The sequence below is a fragment of the Gymnodraco acuticeps genome, unplaced genomic scaffold, assembly GCF_902827175.1.
Source record: "Gymnodraco acuticeps unplaced genomic scaffold, fGymAcu1.1, whole genome shotgun sequence".
Lineage (NCBI taxonomy): Eukaryota > Metazoa > Chordata > Actinopteri > Perciformes > Bathydraconidae > Gymnodraco > Gymnodraco acuticeps.
The window spans coordinates 12,826-22,758 of NW_022990233.1; positions in this window are offsets into that span (position 1 = coordinate 12,826).

A 9,933-nucleotide genomic window follows, 5' to 3' on the forward strand; every position below is an offset into this window, starting at 1 on the left:
CTTTTTGAAGGAACCTTCAAAGAGGTATGCGACCATCGTCTCGGTCAGGCCATAGGAAATTGCTTCCCCGTCCACATCATTATCTGAAGACACAAATTATGTTAGCAAATCTCAAAACACTTTTCAGAATGTAATCATTCCTAATCCATGCTGACATTATGTCGTTCCACATTCAAGTCAAATCCAATCTCATTGTTAGCAGTTCCAGTTCTAGTCAGGTTAGCAATACATTTGAGTTGATAATAGCCAAGTTTCCCGGGCTGATTTTTAGTCCCAGTCTGCCCCTGCATGTAATCAACATACACTAGCACAGCTGTAAGCTATGGCTAACACTCTGCTAGCTACATGGATGGCTAGCTAATGCCCCTTTCACACCAATGCGGTTCCAGGGCCGGTTCGGAGCGTTGGTCTAAAAGCAAGAACCGCATACTTCACGTTTACGTAGGAGTGGGGTGAGATTAACCTGAGCTAACAGTTTAAGTAAGGCAAATACAAGTTGTAACAAGCAGTAGCGCTGAGCAAAGTGACTAGAACGCAACCACACACTTATTAAAAAAAACACACTTTATAAAGTCAGGCAACACTAACCAGGCTTCGTGTGATTCTGTTTATTTGTACCTTACTTTGACCATCCGTTCGCTGTTATTGATCATTGTGGAGAGCAGGCAGACGTTTTGTTTTGTATTATAGCAGCTATCGGATGGAATCAATACATGGGCTGCACAGGTTGCCATGTCCGACCATCACAAGTAGAATGAACTACATTAATAAACAATGAACCACGGCACTCTGGAGAAAAGTGCAAGGTTGGAGAAGTAGTTATTTAATTTAATCTGGCTTCGTATGATTAAAAGTAACAGGATCATCGACCCGACGCAGGCACCCATTGTTGTTGTTGTGAGCACCGTTGGGGAGAAAATCAGCTACGTAAACGGTGACGTCATGACGCAGCAGCGGCAGCACCAGTCGGGCTCTGGGCGGTGTGAACAAAAAGGGGGGGAAGAAAAACCGGTTTCGAATCAGAAGAGCAAGCACGTAGCTAGAACGGGAGCTGCGTTGGTGTGAAGGGGCATTTCATAGGTAGCTTCGCACACGGCTGCTTCCCGCATAACGTTACATGTCTGCATGTGCTCATGTCAAGCAATCACTACACTTGCACAGATGTAGCTAATCTTGAGCTACGGCTAACTAACGTTGTCTTGGAAAGGAAGAATCTCTCCTTTATTTAAGCAGAAGAAAATAAATATGAGTGCCTTTTCCACAATGAACAGATTAATGTTGGTCAATAGCCCCGTGTCTGTGAGCTTTAGTGAAAGCCACCATGCTAATCACCCATCCAGCAAAGTAGCCAGACAACTGTCACAACGCCTCCATCGCGCGCTCACTGTATGTACATTGTCTTTGAAATAACGTAATGGCTAGCGTCGGCGCTCTGCTAGCTAGGCTAACTATATTCAGTTAGCTAGGTAACGTTAGTTAGCTTCACACACGGTTGCGTTATGACCAATACATTCAAAAACATTTAACCGGCAGTATTTTGTTGTTCTCCAGGGACTATGGAGCTAGCTAGCGTTAGATACCATCTCCCCGGTCTTTTCATGAAAGGCATTAGCCTTAGTTAGCTAAATGTTAGCTACTTGACCAGTCATGAATGAAGGTAAAGTTCACTTACCTCTGAATTTCCTAGCTTCCAGTTCAGTTACTTCTATCCCATATTCTACTACCTTGGTGATAATATCACTAGTGGATAGACAGGTCAAGGCAGAAGTTGTCCCACTGTTCGCCATGTTACATGTAACACCGAGGTCTTTTGAAAAAACGGAGTCTTTCAATCTGGCCAAATATGACCGTTAGATTATCTCCCGCTCTCAGCTCTCTTAACCAATCAGGTGTTGTGTAACATTAACGTCTATTTCTCAGCGAAGCACAGCAATAATCATTCAAATTAAATTAAACCAAGTTTATTATCACATATCATTCATGAAATTAGTGAAATAGCCTACTTGTAAAACAACATTTCAAAAATATATTTTTTTTTTTTTAAACCACAAGGTATTTGCAGCAGGAGGCTATACGTTCAAATACCTGAAAAAATTACAAACAGCCCGTTATTTTTGATAAACTGTCCACTTATTGGTGATCTACATGGTTACTTTCAACCCTGAACAAATATTAAAACTTAATAAAGTGAGCAGAGCCACTGCAGGCTATAGGCATTCACTATGTGAAGGGTACACTTATGTACCTTTTCCGCAATACATATGTAATGTGTACCTTTTACTTGAAAAGGGTACTTATTAGTACCATACAGGAGCATGAGTGTACCTTTAAGGGTACATTTGTATATTTTGTACCTTAAAGAACAAAAATGTACCTGTACTGTACCTTTATTTCTGACAGTGTAGCCATCAGGCTGCACAACAAGGGGTCAACAATGTTACTGGACATAAATACACACTGTTTCCATACATCCATGCAAATATATGTAATATGTATGACCCAATATGTATATATTGTGGTGACACGTTATTGGACATAATTCACCTTGCTTATTGTGTTGCCACACGGACCCTTTAGTGGGGAACACCTGTAGCTTTAGCTGCCATTCCTGCTAGCTCATCATGGCAGAGCAGTGCATGTGTTAACCTCTCTGAAGTAATGGATAATAAAGATTGGAACTCCATTCTTAATACACCGCCTCCGACTCTCTTTTCACGGCACTACACTGGTGACCCTGACGTTTCCGAGAAAGTTTCCGGAAAATTAACGAACATGGCTGAGCGCGATGTTTTCATAAAGCTGCCGGAATTCTGGGAGCACACCGCGGAGGCATGGTTCGCACACGTGGAGGCACATTTCGCCTGCCGACAGGTCCGTGACGGGGACCTAAAATACTACCATGTGGTAGCAGCGCTGGGGAGCTCCACGTCATCCAGGTTGGTGGGATTCATCGCAGCCCCCCCACATCATGGCAAATATGAGGCGATTAAGGCCCTTCTCCTTAAGACATTTAGCTTATCTGCTAAGGAGAGGGCCCGCCAGATACTTGACATTCAAGGCCTAGGAGACAGCAAGCCATCCCAGCTAATGGAGAAAATGCTAAATCTGCTAGGGGGGGAAGATCCCCGTATTTTATTCACGGAGATTTTCCTGCGTCACTTGCCTCCCCGGGTACAGACGGCGCTGGCCAACACGCCTGTCACGGAGCCCCGTGCTTTGGCTGAGGAAGCGGATCGTTTTTTCCTGGCTACGCAACAGCCCGGGGCAGAGACGTTAGCCGCGACGCTCAGCGGCCCACCGGCAGTCAAGAAAGCGTGGCGGAGGCCGGACACGGCTGTGGCTAGCCGGCGTGGAGACGCCGGAGAGTGCGTTTACCACGCACGTTTCGGGACAAGGGCGAAGAGATGCATCGCTCCGTGCAGCTACAAACCCCCGGGAAACGGAGGGGCCGGCGCTCAGTAGTGGCTCTGAGCGTCGGCGGCACGTGCAGGCTCCTCTTCGTCAGCGACAGCGTTTCGGGGAGCCTGTTTCTGTGTGACACGGGCGCTCAACGGAGCGTAGTTCCAGCGTCGAGTGAAGACGTCGCCCGTGGGGGGCACGGACCGCGATTGACGACGGCTAACGGCAGTCCCATTCGCACGTACGGCGTGAGGCCTATGTGTTTGTGCATCGGAGGACAGCGTTTCAGCTGGGATTTTGTGACAGCGGACATTTCTTTTCCCCTCCTCGGAGCGGATTTTTTGTGTGCTCATGGACTCTTAGTGGACGTTAAGAATAGGCGTTTGGTTGATGCCTTAACGTTTTCTTCCCTCGTGTGCACACTTGGCAGCGCAGCGTACGACGGGCTGTCAGGCTCGCTGTCAGGTGCAGACACGTTTCTCAGACTGTTGGCCGAGTTTCCAGACCTGTCGCTACCCACCTTCTCTGCGCTTACCACTAAGCATGGCGTGGAACACCACGTCACTACCGGAGGGCCTCCTGTCTAAGCCAGGGCCCGGCGGTTGAACCCTTCTAAGCTGGCTGTAGCGAGGGCGGAGTTCGCAACCATGGAACGCCTGGGCATTGTCCGCCGCTCCGACAGTCCTTGGGCTTCCCCCCTGCACGTCGTTCCCAAATCGAACGGCGGGTTCCGCCCGTGCGGGGATTACCGCCGACTCAACGATGCCACTACGCCTGACCGCTATCCGGTGCCGCACATTCAGGACTTTTCGGCGCATCTGGCCGGTACGGGGGTGTTTTCCAAGGTGGACCTGGTGCGTGGATACCACCAGGTGCCCATGCACCCCCTGGACATTCCCAAGACAGCAGTGATAACGCCTTTTGGACTTTTTGAGTTCCTGCGGATGCCTTTTGGACTCAAGAATGCCGCTCAGACGTTCCAGCGCCTGATGGATTCGGTGCTGCGGGACCTGCCGTTTGTGTTTGTTTACCTCGACGACATACTCGTCGCCAGCGCTTCAGTGCAGGAGCACCTGTCCCACCTCCGAGCCCTTTTCACACGGCTCAACGAACACGGATTAATCATCAATCCTGCAAAGTGCCAGTTCGGGGTGTCGGACATCGATTTCCTGGGGCACCGCGTCACCAAGGGCGGTGCGACACCTCTGCCAGCGAAGGTGGAGGCTGTTGCGGCGTTTCCTCGCCCGCTCACAGCCCGGTCGCTCCGTGAGTTTCTGGGGATGGTGACTTTCTACCACCGTTTCATCGCCCGGGCCGCACACATCATGCGGCCGCTGTATGAAGCGTTGAAAGGCAAGACCCCCGTCCAGGAGATCGACTGGACAGCAGAGGCGGACGGCGCTTTTGCTGAGGTCAAGACCGCGTTGGCTCAGGCGGCTTTGCTGGCACACCCATCATCTACGGCTCCCATCTCCATCACCACGGACGCGTCAGACTATGCGGTCGGCGCAGTGCACGAGCAGTGGGTGGAGGGCGCTTGGCAGCCGCTCGCCTTTTTCAGCCGCCAGCTGACGCCTAGAGAACGCAAATACAGCGCCTTTGACCGGGAGCTCCTCGGACTTTATTTGGCCGTGCGGCACTTCCGTTTCATGCTGGAAGGCCGTGAATTTACGGCGTTTGTCGACCACAAGCCGCTCACCTTTGCCATGTCAAAAGTGGCGGAGCCTTGGTCGGCACGTCAGCAGCGGCAGCTGTCCTACATATCGGAGTTCACTACGGACATTAAGCACGTGGCTGGCAAGTCGAACCTGGTTGCTGATTGCCTCTCCAGGGTCGTCATCGGTGCCGTCCAGTTGGGCCTGGACTATACTCGCATGGCGGCAGACCAGGTCACAGATCCCGGCGTCCAGGCCCTGAAGGTGGAGAGCGCGGGGCTGCGCTTGGAGGACGTGGTGTTCGGCGACGCGGGCATTACTCTCCTGTGTGACGTCTCTACGGGCCTGGCGCGGCCTGTCGTCCCTGCCAGCTGGAGGCGTCCTGTGTTCGAGGCTGTGCACGGCCTGTCACACCCCGGCGTTAAACCTTCGGTCCGTTTGGTAGCGGCGAAGTTTGTTTGGCAAGGACTGAAAAGGGACGTGAGGACTTGGGCCAGGGAGTGCGTGGCTTGTCAACGTGCTAAGGTGCACCGCCACACGAAGGCCCCGTTGGAGCGTTTCCTGGTGCCTGAGAGGAGGTTTGATCACGTCAACATTGACCTGGTTGGTCCGTTGCCTTCCTCTCAGGGATTTTCCTACCTCCTCACCATGGTGGACAGGACGACCCGTTGGCCGGAGGCGGTTCCGCTCGTTTCGACATCAGCCGCAGACGTTGCCCGGGCCTTCATTGCAACGTGGGTGTGTCGTTTTGGCACCCCGTCAGACATTTCCTCAGACAGGGGCTCTCAGTTCACGTCCGAGCTCTGGAACGCTGTGGCAGGCGGTTTGGGGGTTAAGCTGCACAGGACTACCGCTTACCACCCTCAGGCTAACGGTCTCTGCGAGCGCTTTCATCGCTCCATGAAGGCGGCCCTCAAGGCCGGCCTTACGGACGGTAACTGGGTCGACAAGCTGCCCTGGGTGATGCTGGGCCTGAGGACCGCACCTAAGGAAGATCTGCAGTGTTCTACAGCGGAGATGGTCTACGGTCAGCCGCTGAGAGTTCCGGGGGATTTCCTCCCAAATGCATCGGCTCCCTGGTCGGCGTCGGCCCAGCGGGCTTTCCTGCGTAACGCCGCTGAGGCCTTTGTTCCGATCCCTACTACTCAGCACGGTACTCAGGTGTCCCAGGTTCCCGCAGAGCTCCGCTCGGCGGAGCACGTGTTCATCCGGCACGATGCGCACAGAGGCCCCCTGCAGCCCCCTTATGATGGGCCTTTCCGGGTCTTGGAGCACGGGGACAAGCACCTGGTGGTCGACCTGGGTGGCAAGGCCGAGCACGTCTCGGTGGACCGGGTGAAGGCTGCTCACCTGGACTTGGACCAGCCTGTGGTGCTGGCTCGACCTCCGCGACGGGGCCGCCCCCCGGCCTCGTCCCCTGTCACGGATTTAAGACCTGTTGTTCCGGTCCCTCCCCTTCCGGGGGGGGCCGCACAGGCGGGAGTCACTTTTCCGACTCCCGTGCTCAGGAGTCGTGGGGGTCGGCGTGTCGTTCCTCCCCGCCATGCTGATTTTGTTTATGTGTGAATTCTGGGGGGGCTTGTGTGGTGACACGTTATTGGACATAATTCACCTTGCTTATTGTGTTGCCACACGGACCCTTTAGTGGGGAACACCTGTAGCTTTAGCTGCCATTCCTGCTAGCTCATGTGTTAACCTCTCTGAAGTAATGGATAATAAAGATTGGAACTCCATTCTTAATACACCGCCTCCGACTCTCTTTTCACGGCACTACAATATGTTCATTTTCATTAATTTCTTACTGTAACTGACCGCTACGTTATTTTAATATGCATGGTTAGGGGCGGGCGTAGGTATGGGTGTGACGCTGCGAACCCCGAAATCATAACTGATTTAAACTGTTCCCAGGCAACGAGGTCTAGCCTGTGCTACGGACCTCTCAAACAATGTAAGTTACTGAATTGCCACGAACATTGTGTTATATAATCGGTTTATATAGGTTTTAATTGAAACTGTGTGTCTTGTTCCTTGGCTCAACTGTTCATAGTGCCAAGTGATATATTAAGATAAGGACTGCCATGCCTGGCGTCGCACATATTGCACCCTCGGTGAGCGGAGCGAGGTACGTTACAGGGACTGTATTACAAGTGTTTGTTTGATCCGCAGTGTTGGGACTAACGCGTTACAAGTAACGCCGTTATTTTTGGCAGTAACTAGTACTCTAACGCATTACTTTTTAAATTCAGTAACTCAGTTACCGTTACTACATGGTGCGTTACTCCGTTAGTTTTTTATATAGTCAACAGCCAGGCGAACAGAGATGAGAACTGTACTTAAGTACAGTACTTGAGTAAATGTACTTTGATACTTTCTGTGTCACATGCGGAGACGGGCTGTGGGCGTGTTTGTGTTGTTTACTTACAAGACCATCATGGCGGCGGCGGAGCTCAAGTCTAGTTTCTCCACCTGGAGATATTCTCACAATTTCACTTTTGTCGAGCACAAAGAAAAGAACGTTTTAGTTAAATGTAAGTTGTGTCTTGGCGGGTCAAAGATTCTATCTACTGCCCAAACCAGTAATTCAAATCTCTTAAAACATCTGCAAAAACAACATGCTGGGACGAAGCTAGTAGCTAAGACCACAGAGATTCAGCCTACACCACTCCACCTCCACCTAACCAACAGCGGCTGGATTTTAACCAAGGGACTGCTAGCCAGGGAAAAGTCGATAAAGCCATTGCACGGTATGTTGTAGAACACATGCAGGCTATTGCTACAGTGGAGTCACCCGCTTTCAGGGAGCTAGTTAGCATGATAGCATGTCCGGGCGGCACACGGCATATGGGACGGAACACTTTTTCCAACTACCTGGAGAAAGAATATACAAAAATGGAAAGCCAGCTAATATCGATGCAATCCAGATTGCATATAATGCATGTCAAGTTGATCAACAGATTGTATTATTCTCCAATGCAATAACAGTACTGAAATGAAGGCTATAAGGGCATTAATGGGAGCCCTTTTTTCAAGTAACGAAAACGTTACTTTTGACATGAAGTAACTAGTAATGGTAACTAGTTACTGGTTTTCAGTAACTAGCACAACACTGTTGATCCGTGAATATATATTTGTGATTTAATCAATGATTTGTACTTGTTCTATGTCTGTATATATTTTAGTTTTCACGATGATTGAAAGACCATTAAAGAAACTGCATCCGTCGAGACTGCTGTGATTATTGCCGAGGGCAGCTACACTTAGCCTACTTCATAGTTTATATGACCCAATGTAGCTATGCTCATTTTTGTTTTGTATTCATTTCTTATTTCATAGTTTTTCATCATTTTTATTTGAATCTTTGATTTTATTAATCTGTGTGAATCTGTGCTGTCCTTTTTTTCATTCTTACCCTGTTGCTGTTTGAACTGCTGAATTTCCCCACGGGGATTAATAAAGGTCCATTTTATCTTAAAAGCGGTTACTTTTTTTTGGCTGGGCAGTGTCGTGTTACGTCTTATTTGACTTTCTCAGTAATTAAAACTGTTTTTTGGGGGCAGACCCCCACAAAGAAAAATAAATATATATACACACATAGCTACTGGTCATAATTTTAACAGTTTTTTATGATCATCCATTCCGTGAGCAGAGCATCAAGTTGGCATGCGGCGATTACCATGTTGTTCAGCTAAACGCCTCACAAACTTATTAAGATCCAAAGCTTTAGTGCGTTTTGATTCAATGCTGAGTAGCCTACAGCCAAACTTGACAGTCTCTTCTCTGTCATTGTAGACCGTAAATACCTCTTTCCTTGGGTCCGAATCGGTCCGAATGCTTCTCGTTTTGCGCCGTATACAGTCTATGGCGCCGTCCCGTTCAAATTAAATTGCCGTCAATCATATGTTTCCACGTTCGCGCCAGGGCCGGGGGAGGGGTTACAAGCTCGGGTCTTGTGCTGCATTATCTTGCACTCGGACATTAGAGATGTTCTCTCATAAATGTCCGATGAGCCACAACTTTTCTTTCAAAACAAAGCTGCCAACTGGGTTGGCAAGGCTATTTTTTACAGGAACAGGTATCTTAATTAGAAGTAGCCTAATATAGCATAAATATTAGTTTTGAGTACAAGTTCCCTAATAATGTTAAGTATTTCAGTATTATAATCTGTAATTACAATACTATGAATTCTGAGGGGGGGGGGTTTGGTTTATGTATTTGGGATTCACCTTGAACTTTCCTCATGTAAGAGTTTGCAGGTTTTTCCTGTGTCAATGCGGGTTTTCCCACCACAAATTGCACTAGTTGAGAATAAATGGCATTTTTTTAGTAACAGGTCAAATGTAAGATAACCACAAGAGGGCTCCATATTCTTTATAAAACATTTTCTAATTACTGTACATTGCATGCATCTGTGCATTTTCTACCCATACTGTGCAGTTGATAAAAAATAAAACAAACGTATTTACACATCATAAACATGGCCAATTTCAGCCTTACATCTCTTTGACACAAGGGGAATTTGTAAATAGCTTTCATCTAAAAATGATGAATTTCAATTGGTTTGTGAAGTGTTTCTGTGTCTTAGCACACAGTGCTTAAGTGGGTTGAAGTATTTGACCTTAATTCACCCTTCAGACAAAAGTTTGCATTTGTTAATCCTGAGTCTGCATGTGCTTTAAATTGAGAGGATGAAACATTTACATTGATCAGTGGATGTGACCGACAAAGCCTGCAGGAGAAGTTTCTAGTTTAAATCCAAGGCACAACAAAACACAGCCATGGGATCAATTTTTTTATTTTAAACTGTGATTATATGAGAATTTAGGTTGGACAAATGCAGGGTTTGTTTGGTGGGAGCCCAAAACAATGACAAGAGAAAAAA